The sequence below is a fragment of the Alosa pseudoharengus genome, unplaced genomic scaffold (genome assembly GCF_046254945.1).
Source record: "Alosa pseudoharengus isolate Yale_2024_CS ecotype anadromous, Long Island Sound unplaced genomic scaffold, YU_APseudo_1.1 YU_APseudo_1.1_scf_15, whole genome shotgun sequence".
In the NCBI taxonomy this organism is placed as follows: Eukaryota; Metazoa; Chordata; class Actinopteri; order Clupeiformes; family Clupeidae; genus Alosa; species Alosa pseudoharengus.
This window is the reverse complement of record NW_027468620.1, coordinates 40,658,391-40,666,415: the sequence shown is the minus strand read 5'-3', so window position 1 is coordinate 40,666,415 and position 8,025 is coordinate 40,658,391. Positions and strand designations below refer to the sequence as shown.

The 8,025-nt window shown below is 39.0% G+C and overlaps 1 long non-coding RNA gene across 1 annotated transcript; it reads right to left on the bottom strand.

Moving 5' to 3' along the window:
• Positions 1 to 275: 275 nt before the first annotated feature.
• LOC143123917 (uncharacterized) lies at positions 276 to 4,053 on the bottom strand. Its single transcript, XR_012986957.1, has 3 exons — positions 3,830 to 4,053; positions 1,842 to 1,963; positions 276 to 1,271 (listed from the first exon to the last, which is right to left on the bottom strand). It is a non-coding gene; the product is annotated as an uncharacterized LOC143123917 (long non-coding RNA).
• Between the last annotated feature and the right edge of the window lie 3,972 nt (positions 4,054 to 8,025).

Genomic DNA, 8,025 nt, shown 5'->3' with positions numbered 1-8,025 from the left:
TGATGTGGTTCAACTTCAGAGAGGTCCAACTTACGCCAACGTCTCTTTTGAGCTTCTGAACGACGGCCTTTCCTTGGCATCTTTCAAAATGCTACAATCTTTGCTTAATATAGTGTACTGGTCAAGTTAAGTCTAATATTGGTTGTACAAATTATTGCTTATCTGATTATACAATAGCAATTACTGTTCGACTCACAGGTTACTTAATGAACTTAATCGGAGTATATAAAAACAGTTAGATGAGATTAAATGTTAATAAACCCAATATCCAAACACTATTTATTTCAGTGGTTTATTACAACTAGTGGGCCCAAAAATGAAATGTTGCAAAGCAAAGAACAAAAACTAAATGATTAGAATATGCTTGACACCCAATAAATAACAAGCTGGCTGTCAAAAGTACAAAATGACAATTTTCACCTTCACACAATATTATTGATTAAATTCTGAAATTATCCTCAATTTTATGTTAATGCGTATTTTGTTTATCAGTGGCAATTCTGAATATGGCACTGGAACTGCTAGGTAGAGGTAACACTTGATGACACTAATGAGGAATGAGAGGAAGCCCTTGAGATGATCAGTGTTATGCAGAACTAGGATGGAATCTCAAAGTCCTCACACAGCTCAGGTTCAGTCTTGCAGCACAGCCCAGGTCTAAAAGTAGGTATATAATAGCAAAGACAACTTTGACAGGTATTATTGAAATATATAACGTTTCACAGGTATGTATAGTTCACAGTAATAGTTGTATGTAATGTATGTGAATAGTTCACAGGTAGTTATCAGTATGGTTTGGAGTCTTTATATAGTGCCTTCACAAAGTGGTCAATTCTTGTAGGAAAGTCAAAGTAGTATTCAGCAAAGGATTCAGTTTCAAAATGGTTCAGAATATGATTCAAAGGGGGTTTCAGTCTCAAAAGGGTTCAGAATTCAAAGGCGTTTTCAGTCTCAAAAGGGTTCAGAATTCAAAGGCGTTTTCAGTCTCAAAAGGCGTTTTCAGTCTCAAAATGGTTCAGAATTCAAAGGCGTTTTCAGTCTCAAAAGGGTTCAGAATTCAAAGGTTTCAATATCAAAATGGGTCAAAGTATAGTATGTGCAGTCAGATATGTTCTCAGGAAGTGTTTGGTTCTTGTCGTAGATATGTTTGCAGGTAGGCGTTAGTGGGTTCTGTTGTATATGAGTGCAGTGCAGTGTGTGCAGACGATGACAGGCACAGTGTCACACGTGACACGCAGACACCACTCTGACAGGGCTGGTCTGGAACTAGCCTAAAAGGTAAACAAAGAAGAAAAAAATACATGTTACACACTTCCAAAAATAAGCTGCAACACAAACGGCAACATTGTTGCTTTCTCGGTTCTGTTAATTTCAGCAACAGGCCAGTTTTAGTGATGTAGGATGAATTAAGTGAAGTGAGCAAAGAAAACTGATACAAAATTCAACACAGCTGTATATTATGCAGATCAGGAGCAGATTTTGTAGGCAGCTGAACAGGACCCAGGACTTATGTGATGGTTGATTGTTATGCTTATGTGATATGATGGTTACTTTTAATAAAAATAAAAAGTTTGGACACATTTGTAGTTATCAATGCCGGTATGGTAGGCACTTAAGAATATGGCGGATTGGGCATCCTGACATCAAGACAAGCAACCTGCAAGTCAACTAGTTTAACTAGCTTGCTATTTCTGTCAGTTACAATGCCTCCATAGGTTACAGTAGGTCTACACCAAATCGGTGAAGTACCTATTTGTCTTCACCTTCAAGAAAAACACAATTTACATGTTTGTGTAAGCAAAACAAAGTGTAAGCAATAAAAAATAATTAAAATGACATACCTGAAAAGTCTGCAGCACAAGCAAGGAAGACAGGATCGGAGTCTTGAGATGGGATGATTTCTTTGGCAAAGACGACAAGAGAAGGTGGAGATGGAGAAAGTCTTTAAAAAGACTATTGCTTGCTGTTGTGAATAAAGAAACTTGTGTGAAATTGTGACCACTGGTATAACATTACAATGCAACAAGTATGTTAATTTAACAAAATGCAGCACTACTTCTCATATGTTAACAAAAATACTCGACACAAGCATTAGGGGCACACTTAGAAATAAGTTTGTTTGCTGTAACATCAGAAAATAATTGGACTAGTAGGTTGATAGGCTAGATATTTCTATAAGATTTTTAGATATGCGCCACCATGAAGTTAGAAAATATGTGATAGCATTGGATTCAGGGTAGATTTTTGTGTTTTTATCATCCTATTGTCCATATGCCTATGGAGGTTTATATTACAGGCATGTTGGCAACATCTAGCCTAGGCCTACGTTATGTCAAGGCATACCGTCAAACGCCTCGTTGGCCAGTTGTTTCTCTATGGAGACGCCTTCATTTCGGCCTCGGCTTCACGTTGTGGCCGGCGCTGGCGTTTTTAATGCAATCAGAGAATGTCTAATAAGGGGAGAACTGCCACTCTCGGAAAACTTCCGGTTTCTAAACTGTTCTGAACTGGTTGCAGTTCCTTCTGTGGTTCCACATGAGGGCGCTCGTCCACGAGTGCAGAATGCATGGAGGTCTATGGAGCTGTACCCCTCAAAATCCACTTTTCTCGGGATATAATTTTTTTCCAAGTAATTTGAATATTGTTTTCGAAAGGGGAGGCAAAGAAAATACACTTGGTTGAGTATTATATTTTTTAACGTCACTTAATTGTTCTAAAAAGCCTTTCAAACGTGTCAATGACGTCATTCATTAGCACAATGCTAGCGTGTTATGGGCAACAACGACCCAACCTGTAAGAAATCAAAAGGACATAAGTACTCGTTCATTCAACTTTTGACCTATAACCCATGCTGAAGTTATACAAACTACAATCAAATCTGAGATTTGTCAACGACAATCAGGGTAAAGAGGCAAATTTAGCCGTCTAGCTCCATTGACTCCCATTCATTCTGCACTCATGGCGATCGCCCCCAGTGGAACTCTGGTGGAACTGCAACCAAAATTCGGTACAGTGGGACTTAATACGGAGTGGCAAGGCTCTCCGTAGACGGGCTCTGATGCAATGCTCAAAGTTTAAATTTGTTTAACTTTGACCCCGTTGGTGCTGACCTTTCAGTGTTGCTGCAATGTTTTAACGTAACTATCGACAGTTTCCAAATGTCAGACTTCGAGTCAACTATACTACTACCTGACCAGTGGTCGGACATAATTCATAGACGTTATTTTTAACACATACGTCGAATAAAAGTGATAAGTAAATAATAGCTTGACGGTTAACGTTAGTCATGTTAGCTGCCAAACGTCATTCCAAGATGAGGTTATCATGTTAACACCTAAGTTAACGTTCGCGAGGAATGTAGAGCAATGTAGGCTATTAGCTGCTACTAAATTAATATTAAGTGACACATACACGAAAGAGGACGGAAACAAGGGACTGGTGGTAACTGGAGGCGCTCCGATAACGTTAATTAGTGCTAGCACTAGCACTACCCACGTTAGAAGCCAAACTTTACCTCAGGTAGAACTAGCAGCTTCTAGCTTGCAATGTGGCTAACGTTACGTTTCGACTATTTCCAAATGGCAGACTTTGAATCAGCTAACGTTATGGTATACCCTACCAATTGTCGGAAACAATTCGTAAACATTGTTTTTAGACAACATATACGTCGAATAAAAGTGATATGATTAGAGCAATTAACGTGGTCGTTAACGCTAGCTCGAAACTTAACGTTAACGTTAGCTACCAGGCTCATTAGATAGCTACTACAAAGAACGCTGTCAACGTTACCAAATACCTCTAGTGTTACCGTTAAGCGAATAAAACTTACTTTGGTGGTAATGTGAAAAGTCACGGTAACTTCAGGGCGAAGTTTTTGAAGGCTTCAATCTTGACCGAGGCAACGAGACCGCTCAGCTGCAGCAAGAAGAGTGAAGTGACGGAGTTCTAGAGGATGGATTCCGAGTCAAATTAAAGCTGCGCGAGACTGAGCGACGACCAGGTCAAGTCAGGTCACTTTATGTATAGCACATTTCACACTTAACAGAGTTGATCCAAAGTGCTTTAAAATAAACAAAATAGTAAAAACTAATTAACAACAACAATAATATCAATAATAATGGGATTAAAATAAAGTAAAATAAAACAATTATCAGCAATCATAATCATGGTAGTTTAAATCGAAAAGTTCAAATTCAAAGTTCAAATAAATATGATCAGGGAATATTAAAGGCTAAGGGAAAAAGTGTAATCACACTTCTTAGTTCCAGTGAGTAATCTAGCAGCAGCATTCTGAACCATTTGTAATCTAGCTACAATAGAGTTAGGCAAACCAAAATAAAGTCAGGTAGTCTTGATGTAATAAATGCATGTAATGAATGCGACCAGAGAGGGTTGAAGCAGAGAAAAATATTGCACTTGATGCTAACACTCCAGCAGACAGTTTGGAAGTGAACATATTCTTATGAAAGTGTTGTTTAAGAGTTGTAGGTGTAGATTTGGCGAATACGACATGATCTGACTTTATCAAGCTGGCCACAGCCGCCTGCAGCCTGCAATGCATTTTAGTAGGGCTGAAACGATTCATCGAATAACTCGAATAACTCGATTACAAAAATTACTCGAGGCAAAAACCCTGCCTCGAAGCCTCGTTAAATTACTATGACGCGCACTATACGCGCAGGGATATGATTGTTCCACACGGACCGTTGTTCAGGAAGCACACCACTACCGCGTGAATCGTGATACATTCGATATTTAGCTGGCGCAATGGCAGAGTCAAGATGTCTATAAATGGCAGAAAATGTCTATAAAGTTTTCAAGTAAAGTTTTGGGATCATTACATACTCAAAAAGTAAAAGAACAAGCATCTGAACCGAAAACATCCACTCCATGCTGTTTCACCAAGCGTCAATAAAGTAGGCTACCTATCATCTATCTACGTAGCCTATAGCCTACATTGATGTTGGCTGATTTTAATCACATACTGTATTTGTACTGTATTTTGTATTTGTATTTGTTCACGTTCAATTGCAAGACAGTATGCCTAAAAAAGAACCCCTTCTTATACCGTATGCACCCTCATCTTCCCTCACGCACCGTGCACACACACACACACACAGGTTACTAGGTTACCATAGCAAATAGGCTCATCCCAGAAATTATTTTTAGTAGCCTAATGGTAAAATTATTTGTTCGTAGCCTAATGGTAAATGCTGCAGGTGTAGACATCTACATAAAACAGATATTTACTTTAATGTCAGGTCTAGATTACATCATGGAACTTGTGCATATTAATACATTCAATTGCTTTCCCTCTTCTCCCTCCCAGCACTTCACAACATAGTATGGACAGCTAAGTCATGCACAAGAGGCTGCAATTTTACAGAGAGCATTTTTAACATTATTTAATTGTTGGCACTGGCACTTATAAATGGGTAAATTGCAATAAATGGGCTTAGTTTTGGAGCCAAATGTTGGAGTTAGAATAGGCCTAAATACCTCTGTGCCAATTGCTTGATCATTTTACAGCCATGTCATTTTCGTTATGCATTATTTGTTTTGGTTGTTTAAAAATGCAAAAAAATAAATAAATAAATATCCGATTAATCGATCGATAAAGTGCTAGATTTATCGATTACAAAAAGAATCGATAGCTGCAGCCCTACATTTTAGGTCACATGACCTTGAGTTATTGCGGGAGGAAGTGTTTGCAGAGCTGTGCACGAGTCTTGACCCAACCGTCATGATGTCACATACTGTGATTTCTGACACAAATGGTACTGAAAGATGTGTTCAACATCTTCTGCTGTGGTCTTATGCTCCTTCCATTTGAACCGGCAGATCTTGTCAGTCAGATGGACTCAGTCAGAGTTCATCTTGAATGCGCCTATTGATACTATGTTCCAACAAGCAGAAGACAAAAATAAAATAGTAAAAGATCAAATTATGTTTCAGCATTTCAAATGACTATCTTCTCCAATTTCTACATTACCAGTGCTACAGTTTCTTTTTTCCTTTCCTATTTCACTTAAAATGCTGCAGATGGTGTGTAAATTGAAGTTTCATTCTTTTAATTCTACCTTAATTTTACAACAGTAAATCAGGTCTTCCTAAATCACCTATTCAGCTCTAGTGTTGAACTCAAGCACGAGCAGATATTCCAGCTGATTTAAGTCTGGTTTAAGTGAACAAGAAGCAGATGCGGCTAACTCGGTTTAGTAGAATAGCTTCAGCCTCATGTTAAAGTTGATGCTACTTCAGACAGACTTAATCATGTTGGTTGTTATGTTGGTTGCTAGGTTGTCATTTTGAGAATGGGTGCTAGGCTTTTGGCTTGGGTACTTTAGGTGGTTGCTAGGTTGTTGCTAGGGTACTTATGGTGGTTGTTATGCTGGTTGCTAGGTTAATCATGTCAGTTGATATTTTGGTTGCTAAGTAGCTGGTGGTTTAGTATAGCTGCCTGGAGACATAGCTGATGACAACTGACAGTTGGAATGGCTGAAGTTGCTAGGTGGTTGCTAGGTTGACATGGTGGTTGCTAGGTTGACATTATAGTGGTGGTTGCCATGTTGTTGCTAGGGTAATTAAGATGGTTGCTAGGGTGTTGCTAGGGTAGTTGTGGTGATTGCTATAATAACTCAAGTGGTTGCTAGGCTATATTGGTTGCTAGGTTGTAATTGTGGAAGTGGTTGCTAGGCTGTTGCTAGAGTACTTGAGGTGGTTGCTAGACTATTTCTAGTGTAGTTATGGTGGTTACTATACTGGTTGTTAGGTTTCAACTATAAGAGCAGTTGCTAAGTTATTGCTAGGATAATTCAGATGGTTGCTAGGGTGTTGCTAGGGAACATATGGTGGTTGCAATGCAAAAGAAAGCAGTTGCTATGATGGTTGCTAGTTTAATCATGTTGGTTGCTATGATGGTTACTAGGCTGCTGCTAGGGTATTTGACATGATTGCTATGCTGTTGCTAGGGTACTTGAGGTGGTTGCTAGGTTAGTTGTGGTGGTTGCTTTGCTAGTTGCTAGGTTAAACTCATTGGTTGCTAGGCTGGTCCTAGGGTATTTGACATGGTTGCAAGGCTGTTGCTAGGGTACTTGAGGTGGTTGCTATGCTTTTGCTAGGTTAGTTGTGGTCATTGCTATGCTGGTTGCTAGGTTAAACTCATTGGTTGCTAGGTTGTAACTGTGGAAGTGGTTGCTAGGCTGATCCTAGGGTATTTGACATGGTTGCTAGGCTGTTGCTAGGCTACTTGAGGGGGTTGCTATGCTGTTGCTAGGTTAGTTGTGGTGGTTGCTATGCTGGTTGCTAGGTTAAACTCATTGGTTGCTATATTGGTTGCTAGGTTGTAACTGTGGAAGTGGTTGCTAGGCTGGTCCTAGGGTATATGACATGGTTGCTAGGCTGTTGCTAGGGTACTTGAGGTGGTTGCTATGCTGTTGCTAGGTTAGTTGTGGTGGTTGCTATGCTGGTTGCTAGGTTAGTTGTGGTGGTTGCTAGGTTATAACTGTGGAAGTGCTTGCTAGGCTTAGCTAACTTAGCTAATCATTTTTAGCAGTTATGCTAACTATGCTAACTAACATGTTAACATGCTAGCATGCTAACCATGTTAACCATGTGACCTAGCTAACTTAGCTAATCATTTTTAGCAGTTTTGCTAAAAATGCTAACTAGCATGCTAACATGCTAGCATGCTAACCATGTGACTTAGCTAACTTAGCTAATCATTTTTTGCAGTTTTATAAAAAATGCTAACTAGCATGCTAACATGCTAGCATGCTAACTATGCTAACCATGTTACTTAGCTAACTTAGCTAATCATTTTTAGCAGTTTTACTAAAAATGCTAACTAGCATGCTAACATGTTAGCATGCTAACTATGCTAACCATGTTACTTAGCTAACTTAGCTAATCATTTTTAGCAGTTTTACTAAAATGCTAACTAGCATGCTAACATGCTAGCATGCTAACTATGCTAACCATATTACTTAGCTAACTTAGCTAATCATTTTTAACAGTTTTGCAAAA